Below are 10495 nucleotides of genomic sequence, written 5' to 3' on the forward strand. Positions count from 1 at the left end.
CTCTTTCTCTGTCCAAATTTTTCATCACATTTACGCTCTTCTGGCCGCAACTGTCCATCTGATCTATACGCATAGCCTGACATTATTCTAAGAATAATAATTAAAATATCTACTAAAATACATATACATGAGCAAGGAAATCTTTAAATAACAGTGAAAATAGTAGTACCAATTTATTTTTAAAATTTTATAACCTACCTCAAATTGAAACCAATTTGAACAGCACTGACTGGTAAATTCACAGATTCCTGTACTACCCGTCCAAGCAAAGAAGCCCAATTTTCATTAAAACAACTCGCACGTTTCCTTCATTCCTAATGTTAACTTAATAAATAAAAATAAGCAAAGCACGTCAATCTGGAACACAGACTGTATGTAAAACACCAGCGTGCTGACAAAAGAGCAGAGCTCTAAAACAACAGTCATCATTATTGTAGCCAATGGCATTTTTCTTAACATTTGAAGTCACAATGATAGTCTCTAAATATATTTAATCTGTAGAAAATTTATGATTATTTGTCCCTGACAAACGTGCAAAACACTGGATGTGAGCATTTACCACTTAATTTGGCGATAGTGGTGTTCACTCATCGCCGCAATGGGTTATCAATATGTATTGTAAAGTTGATTTTGATAGAATGCTATAGCTTATCCAACTTTTCTTCTCATGTCAGTTCACAGCTTAGGGAACTAAGGTAATCTCTATGGTGGCGACCTGACGGGGAATGTTGTGCGGGAAATATCTCCTACATTGTTGACAATATTTGCAGCTCGCGCTACATTCTGATGACTTACTGTAAGGGAAATGATTCACTACAGTAACAAGAATTCATGAATGCACCTTAAAGCGATGTTCTTGTTCACATGTGGTAGTTGTAGCAATGAAAGTGATACAAAATTAAATTAAAGACACAGTTAAAGGTCAAACAATAAGAGAACTGCGTAATAGCTACTGCAGTGCCTTGAGTGTCAGCTTGCATATATTGGCAGCAGTGACAAGCACTATGGCAAGCGTGACGAAACCTTATTATTTCTATCAACGAGTGTCAAACTGAACTGGGGGACATTGTCATAAGAGAAGCTGAACAAAATATAAAATATTTTGTTCCACCGATCTCATTTTTATTTTAAATTTATAAATTAACAAAAGCATCCCTAGCAACATTGACCATACATACTTGTACAGTCTTCTAGCGCAGAAAGTCGTCGAAAATTTCAGCCTTCAAAAATGAAAAAAAATCGCAGTTAAATAAAAGATGAATGTAAATACAGGGACATAATTTTTCACATGCCCCTGAGAAACACAGACTTCTCGAAAGTTGTCAGGGTCGCCGCCCCCGGTTACGGGCAGCGTTGTTGGGAGCATGTTAATTAATAACTGAACGAGTGGCAAAGATATATTAAGAAATGCAATGCCAAAGTTAGCTTTCCACAAAAAGAAACGTTTCTTATGCAGTAAATTGGGCTAGTTAAATACCTCGAGTGGAGTGGTTTTCTGTATAGTTTACTAGATGGACAGTGAAGACAACAGAAGGAGACAACATTGAAGTATTCGGGATGTGGGTTTGCAGGAGAATGGAGAAAATAAAATGGGCTGGTGAAGTGAAGAACAATGAATTACTGGAAAGCTGTGCTATATCAATAAATGCTACTATATGCTTCTTCACATCACCTCCAAATCTACAACTATGTGCTTTCTTTTGCTGGCAATTTAGGAAGCCGACGATGATGGGTCAACTGAGAACATTTACTGGCAGATCACTGAGTCTGCTATTTATTACTGAAATTGTAGCTCGTTTCGAAACTGTTCAACTGCACTTAGTTTTAACAGTGTCCTATACGCAACAATACAGCATTAATTGCTTCGTATTAAAACTTTAACACCGCAAGAACATGGCGCGAATTATAAGAAAGAAGTCATTACTTCCGAACGTATATATCTCATGTAAGTGAGGCTGCCCAAGAACAATGACAAACTGCAAGCTATGCTATGTCAAGTGCATAAACTGAACAATCACGATTTGGGAAGTCATTGTCAGTAAGCGAACATTACTCTTCAATGCTGCATACAGTTAAACGAGCCGTAACTGTAGTAATATAACTCATGCTCTGCGTTAACACTCAGCAATAAGGGTATGAAGAAACGTCGAAAGTATAACAAATGTACTGATGTGGGAAGATATAGGGTCCTCACAAATCCCCATACCTCAAGAAATAAATTTTATTGAAAGTTTATGATGACATAAAGTTTCAGTTTGAAATTAACAAGAAAAGAAGGGCCCCAGTAGATACGAAAGGGACAGTAGTCGAATACTGCATGATGATTTGATAATCACATAATTATGTACACGAATAAAAGCTGCCACAAGAAAACACAACTTCAAAAAACAAGTACAACATGTTCCAATTAAATTCTTCAAAACACAGTGTTAAAGGAAACATAAGTGGAAAAAATACAATTACTTACAGAGTTTGTTCATCATACAGAAGTATAGCAATTGCTACGGAGGTAATTATTAATCAATAGGCAAGTTTAATTTTCAATTGTCTCATCAGAGAAACAAATTCATGTAATAATTAGACTTTTAAGAAATGTTGTTTTTTACATAATATATTTAACAAAATGATTAAAGAGGCACATAAAAGTAATCCAATGTCTACTAACTGCAATGTACTGTAGAACTGTTTTCTTATCAAAACTACTGTTTAAATGTCTTTTCAGAGAACAGATTAATAAAGTTTGCTTAAGAAGTTCCAGTCTTTCTTACTTAAGAAAATTTATTGTGTTCTGAAAAGTGTACATTTATGGAGAATCATCCCCTAACAAGTGTTATCACTGTAGATAAACACCAAGTAATTACACAGCCATGTGACAATGCATAATACTTGTCATGCATGAAAAGTACACATAACAAGTATTTGATATCGGTGGTATGCTCATAGACATTAACAGTTGGCATGTTCGGAAATAAAGAGTGAAAATAAAATTGACAGGGAGCGATTTGTAATCTGCATTTTACGTATGTAAATAAGTTTGTTCATAAATACCTCGGAATTATGAAAGTACAGACGTGAATACGCTCTAACACTGCATTATTTCATTTTACCCATTCATTGCTGTTGTGGGTACTCTGTTTTGTAAAGAACCTAATTGACATTTTGTCCATGACATGCATCAGAAGTTTCATGGTGACATGCGTCCCACATAGATTTGTTGAGTTTCACTGTTATGCCTCTTCAACATGGGACAATTAGGATACACCACCCAAATGCTAAATAGTAGTAACACAGAAATTTCTTTATTCTACCCTTTACATCTGAAATGCACTCATATTAGCACAAAATTCCGACTCCATGTACAATCAGTTTCACTAAGCAGTTGCGCATCGCCTGTAACTGCTATAACGCTGCTTACTGTGTTTCAACAGCAGTCAACTCAATTTGTGGGAGAGACTCAATAGCCTCATCAAAAATATTGTTGGTCTCTTTGCCACGCAAAATTGTAGAGGGAGGCGAACCATTACTTTCATGATATAAGTTGTTTACCACAGCACCAAAATTGTACAAGTTATTAATCTAACTCTTGGGTTTCTTTTCCGCATTATTCTTGGAACGGTCTCCCCAAATCTTGCATGATTTCTCAATAGCATTAGACACTGACAATATTTAGAAGTAGCAATGTGGCGGATCGTCTGTTCTTCACTGAATGAGTTCCATGCTTTAGAGTAAAACTATGGTCCGTTATCTAACAAGATAAATCGACCCTAACGCTACTCATAAAATAATCCTCCTTCAATGTTTTTAATTATCACATTACTCTAAGATTTTCTGAGTGGAAATAAGTGAAATAATTTTTAAAACAGTTCCACTAAGATCTGTGAGAAGTTTCCACAAGATTTAAGAAGTGCTCCGAAAACATCCAAAGCAACTATTTTGCATATTGTTTGTGGGAGAACATTATGCAGTAAACCTTTAGGTAGCAGCGTAGACACCATAGTACACTGACATAAATCACATTTTTTATAACTCTTTCTACTCAGTCATGTTTTCAATCAGATCATCAATATTCTGTTTTGGAATTTAAAGTCCTTACGATTCTGAATTTAAGTCTATTCTGCAGTATAAGACGTCATCATGCATTAGGGGATTTTGCTGAATTTTAGTTTCTATTTAATCTTGATACACTGTTCTGATCATTTTGTAAAATTCATCTGCCTTCTGCTTTGATTTGATATTACATAGGCAATTACGAATTTTGGAGTCTTCGTACACACGTCTCATAAAATAAATTTTAATTTCTTTGCTACATAGTGCCTGTAAAATATATCCATTTGCAAATGCGAAATACTTTCCTTCGAGCTGCTATACTCACAGATCCAGCAGCTGTAGAGGTTTCTCTCGTATCCCTTATACCAATGGTCTCAACTGATTTGCCCATTCATTTTAAGTGACCTCAATTCCGAAAGGAGGTTTCGTTTGCAGTGACAATAAGACTGGAAAGTTGCACAGGTCACACAAATATTCAAGAAAGGTAGTAGGAGTAATCCACTAAATTACAGGCCCATATCGTTAACATCGTTATGCAGCAGGCTTTTAGAACATATATTGTGTTCGAACATTATGAATTACCTCGAAGGAAACGGTCTATTGACACAGAGTCAACATGGGTTTAGAAAACATCGTTCCTGTGAAACACAACTAGCTCTTTATTCACATGAAGTGCTGAGTGCTATGGACAAGGGATTTCAGATCGACCCCGTATTCCTGGATTTCCGGAAGGCTTTTGACACTGTACCACACAAGAGGCTCGTAGTAAAATTGCCTGCTTGTGGAATATCGTCTCAGTTATGTGACTGGATTTACGATTTCCTGTCAGAGAGGTCACCGTTCGTAGTAATTGACGGAAAGTCATCGAGTAAAACAGAAGTGATTTCAGGCGTTCCCCAATGTAGTATTATAGACCCTTTGCTGTTCCTTATCTATATAAACGATTTGGGAGACAATCTGAGCAGCCGTCATCGGTTGTTCTCAGATGACGCTGTCGTTTATCGACTAATAAAGTCATCAGCAGATTAAAGCAAACTGCAAAACGATTTAGTAAAAATATCTGAATGGTGCGAAAAGTGGCAGTTTATCCTAAATAACGAAAAGTGTGAGATTATCCACATGAGTGCTAAAAGGAACTCGTTAAACTTCGGTTACACGATGAATCAGTCTAATCTAAAAGCCATAAATTCAACTAAACACTTAGATATTACAATTACGAACAACTTAAATTGGAAAGAACACACAGAAAATGTTGTGGATAAGGCTAACCAAAGGTTGCGTTTTATTGTCAGGAGACTTAGAAAATGTAGCAGATCTACTAAGGAGACTGCTACACTACGCTTGTAAGTCCTCTTTTGGAATACTGCTGCGTGGTGTGGGATCCTTACCAGGTAGGACTGACGGAGTACACCGAAAAAGTTCAAAGAAAGGCAGCACGTTTTATATTATCGCGAAATATGGGAGAGAGTGTCACAGCAATGATACAGGATTTGGGCTGGAAATCATTTTAAAAAAGGCGTTTTTCGTTGCGACGGAAGTTTCTCACGAAATTCCAATCACCAACTTTCTCCTTCGAATGCGGAAATGTTTTGTTGACACCGACCTACACAGGGCGGAACGAGCACTACGATAAAATAAGAGAAATCAGAACTGGTACGGAAAGATATAGGTGTTCATTCTTTCCGCGCGCTATACGAGATGGAATAATACTGAATTATGAAGGTGATTCGATGAACCTTCTGCAGGCACTTAAATGTGATTTTTAGAGTATCCATGTAGATGGAGATGAAGGTTCAAGATCAGAGGGAGGGGTAGGACATGGGAGGGTGGAAGTAAAGGAGCATACAAAGGCGAGAGGAGATGGACAGGGAAATAGGGGAAGAGGTGATGCACAGAGAGAGGAGGAGGAAGAGATGGACAAAGAGAAGGCGGAGGAGAAGTTGGGCAGAGAGTGGTGCAAGGAGTTTAGGATATATATCAAATTACCAAATACATTTAGCAGTTGCGAAGCATTGATGGATTTGCTAGACTCATGCAATTATTAAAACCTCAATAACTTTAGTTCAATGTTAAAAACAGCCTTTTCTACTACGAATTTTAAAGTAAATAAATGTACTCATTCTTTCAGTGTGATACTCCAGCCTGATTACCTGCACACAGACGGCTGATTAGTGACAAAATCGTTGACAAAGCTAAGCATCATTTCGTCTCTCTCTCTCTCTCTCTTTGATGTTTTAATTTCAGTCCATGTCGAGAAGTCGCAATTCACAAAACATGTAGTTGGAAATGGTAGTAACACATTAACTTCCACTCGGAGATAACCGGTTATTCACTGCTTAGTGACAACCGAAATGTAAAGTCAGTTATAAAAAATTTTATTTCAATGTTCCGTCTGTTTTCAAATCTGCGAGTTCTTGTTGTTGTCCTGTTTTCTTTTTCTTTTTTTTTAATTCTGCTGCCAACGTACCAAATGTTCTTTAATTAAATCCACCAACACCTTATTATCAGCAGCAAAGGGCCATAGTAGGAAACGTCTCACACAACGCATTTTCAGTTGTCTGTATCAATAAATTTAACTTACTGATAAATCATTGAATATTATCCACACTAGCCAGAATGTTTTAGTTTTTACCATGTTTTTCTCTGTTCAGTTCACCTAAGTGTAAGAAAATATTGTAAGGGTATCCTACCTTAGATACCAATGCATCACCTGCAAATAAATTCGCTTGTTCATGCCCCTCAGTAACAAATAATGCAAGTACTTCATCTCTAAGATCAAACATTCTCGTTAACGCTTTACCTCGAGATAACCATTGTATTTCTGTATGTAGCCGAAGTGTAATGTACTGTGATCCAATTTACTGACACAAAACGTTAGAAAGCTACATATTTAAGGGCCGTGCTTTGATAAAATTAATGGCTTTTACTACTTTGTCCATCACAATTTTCAGAGGAGACGGCAAAGACTTAGCAGCAATGGATTTGTGATGAATGAGGGAATGGTAGGTTAGTTATATTAGGATTTACTTTGCATACTTTAATCATGAAACCGTTCTCTCAGCCTGTCATAGAAATGGCCCTTGTCTGAACGAACACTAACGCAGTCCTCCCATATCAATTAATTATGGATCAAATATTCACTAGTCGCACAAAATATTTCTTCACTAGGTGCTTGTTGGGGTAGTTCTTCGCAAAAAAATAAATTACTTGAAATACACCCCTATCATCACACCTAATGTAGGAACGATGTTGCGCGTTACCACCAATATCATTAGACTCGTCGATCTCAAGCGAGAACTTACGACTGCTCTTTATTTCCTCTTTTAAAACGTTTCCAATGTCACTAGACATGCAACTAAATTGGTAGCTAATTGTGTCAGCAGAGAGGAAATTGTGGAATTTCAGTAGCAGCTTCTGAACCAGGGACTATTTTTCCCATCACTTTATACACTGGTATTAAAATGTTTCTGCTAAAGTGTGTGGGATTTTAGCCTAAGTTCGTTTGCCTTATAGCTAGCTTCCTAAACTTTTTACGAAACATATGCAGACATAGTTATGAGCTTCACTTGTTTTTTACTTTGCTCCAACAACCAACTTAACATAGAGGAATGTTTTGTTGAGAAATATCATTTCAGTTTACTGGGAACAACAGCAACGTTACTGAGTTTTTCACCACACACAACACATTTGGGGGATTGGGGATGTTTTGTCAACACACAAAAAGGCCATAAGGTAAATAACTGTCACTATACTGCCTTTGAACTACTGTGCGTTCTTTTTTTTTTAGGCTTAATGGTTTCACTGCTTGCACTTGAATATGAACCACTCCGTGCAATGAACTTAAACATATCAAAAAAGTAGTTTAATAACGCTGTAAAAGAAAATACTGCTGTAGCAGTCAATATTCACAGTACTGCAGAGCACAGATGTGATAAAACTGAACTGAAATACTCTGTGGGAAATCGAGGATGGAATAACTGCAATATTGTTGAACTGATGTACTATAACTGTTTTGTAAATAAAACCGCATTTTCCTGCTGCCACTTATATATTTACACGGGATAAATAAATAATTGGCAGCAGGAAAAGTCGGTTTTATTTGCAAAACAAGTATTTCTGTGCTTGCTGCGGAGGATGGTCACGCAAACAAACCTGATGTACTGTATTTTGTCAGACAATGCATGAGTCCTTTGGCAGCAAACAAAAGAAGCAATAAAGTTTATGAAATGGCTACAACCGGGAGTAAATATCAAAGCAAGGCAATAAAAACAATAAGAGAGGAACATTATTGTTAACTATCAGAATTTTAGAGAAAAGCTTATACAGCCAACCATACACAAAAGATGCAGTGTTACCGAGTGCTCTCACCCTAGTGGCACAGCCAGTGCAGTGGTACAGGTGAGAATACAATTAACTTAAATAAGCGAAATATAACAACAATATTAAGTAAATAAATTACATTTAATTTCTATGGGAATATAACAGTTATCAGCATGTATTAAATAATTAAAGAATAAAAAAGTAACTTCTTGCTTAAAATTGCAGGAAATAAATTACATTTAACTTTTTTAAAATATAAAAATTTGCGATGTCTAAAATCAAAATCCCTTAACTTTTTACAATAGTATGTAAACGTTTGTGCCTCCCTCTTCACTTTGTGGTGGCACACTGGTTGTAACACACTGTTTTACATGATGCAGACAAATTACTCACAGTATTATTCTTTACCTGAATTGTTGACGTGACTTCTCAGTTTTTCCTCTCCTCTCGCGATGGGCACACTACCCTTCGTGAAAATTTGTGCTTTTATCCCATCACATATCTTCTTCTTAATAATTCTAGCTCGCAAACCCACACATACTTCTTTTCTCCTTCTCTGACGAATCTGACAAAATTAAACTAAAATTCTTTATTTTTATCGAAAACGCATAAAAACCACCTTCCAAAGCTAATTCTGTATCTTCTATTGGTCAACTAATCGTTAGTAAATATCTTATTCATAATTAATGGCTCAACAATCAACACAGTACCATGAAGGTATCTTATTAATATCTGGCATCTAACGAGCGCCTGCCCACCAACAGCACAAGTTCTGCGACCAGCTGCTGCGACTCTATGCACACTGTTTACTCTACGTACAGGTATCCCTTCTGTTTCGCACAGCTAAAAACTTCTGGATGCAGCAGTAGCATCACTTGCAGAGTCCAGGAAAACTGCAGTTTTACGACTATCAACGCTAAGTTCAATCACTGTGTAATGTCTCTTGCATCGGTCTCTCCACGATATTTTCAGAAATTTTATAAATTATATAACTCAGTACATATCTCGAAATATCTCTTCTTATTATCTCTTCTTATCTTACCGATTATCAATGCAAAGTAGTTTCAAGCCCATGAAGCGTCCATTTACTCCATGGAATAGCTTCTCTGCTATCTATGTTTTCTCATAGGAAAAAGAATAGAAACTTCTTGCCGATTAGTCGTGAAAGAAGGATGTATATGTATGTATTGTTGAGCTAGTCGCCATCTTGATGAGATTCTGTATGAGAAGGAATTTAATACATGAACTAAACTAAAGTAAGTGTGTTCGTGTATTATTTAACGGATTATTATTATTGGCAGTGTCTGCTTACTACGCTGTGTTGCACGGGATCAGTGGGGAACGTCTGATTTACACTGGACGAACCTGCCGTTTTGTATGCTCAAGATATCCAGTTACTTCAAATACATAGGCTAACACGGTCTTACCAGCAGATCTCCGGTCTTCCCCATGTGATCACCGAAAGTTAATAGTTATTACAAATGTTTCCAGGAGATCGACTGACAATTTTCGTCGCACCGAGACTTCCAAATTGCTTCACTGCCTTATGGAATTTAAGTTAAGCTCAATTTAATCAGGGTAGAACAGTATTGAACGGTGTGAATGTGATAAGCCTGCTTTGTCAATGAAAATTCCCTTAATATACGCATGTTTTTACTATCCTGATCAGTGAAGCTAAATCAGGCCGGTGTGAGAGAGGCTTTTAAATTTTAGATCCCACACAAAAGATATTAAAACTGCAATTAAAGCGTGATCTGCAGGTTAATCTTCTTCCCTTGATAATTCAGCCGTAACGTCTTCCATATCGTATTTGATCATTGTATCCTCAAAGACGACCCATTAAATTGTTTGCATGTTTCAGAGTGGGTCTCCTCCAGAACTATGTTATATTACTGACGTCCGCTCATTTTCTAGATGTGTGTCACTGGTACGTCAGAGAGGTAAAAGATCCTGAAATCTTTTGTTTTGTACTGGCTGTTGGTTCTACCTCTCAAAATCTGTTCTACTTCCTTTGTAATTTCTAAAGTAATTATCAGTGTGCACGTAATTTTGCGAGTGGTCATCTCGTCACAAGTCTTCGTGTCTTGGTCGATTATCATTTTGCTGATCCATAACAGGGGCTCAAAAT

This window comes from Schistocerca cancellata, chromosome 6 (genome assembly GCF_023864275.1).
Source record: "Schistocerca cancellata isolate TAMUIC-IGC-003103 chromosome 6, iqSchCanc2.1, whole genome shotgun sequence".
Classification (NCBI taxonomy): domain Eukaryota; kingdom Metazoa; phylum Arthropoda; class Insecta; order Orthoptera; family Acrididae; genus Schistocerca; species Schistocerca cancellata.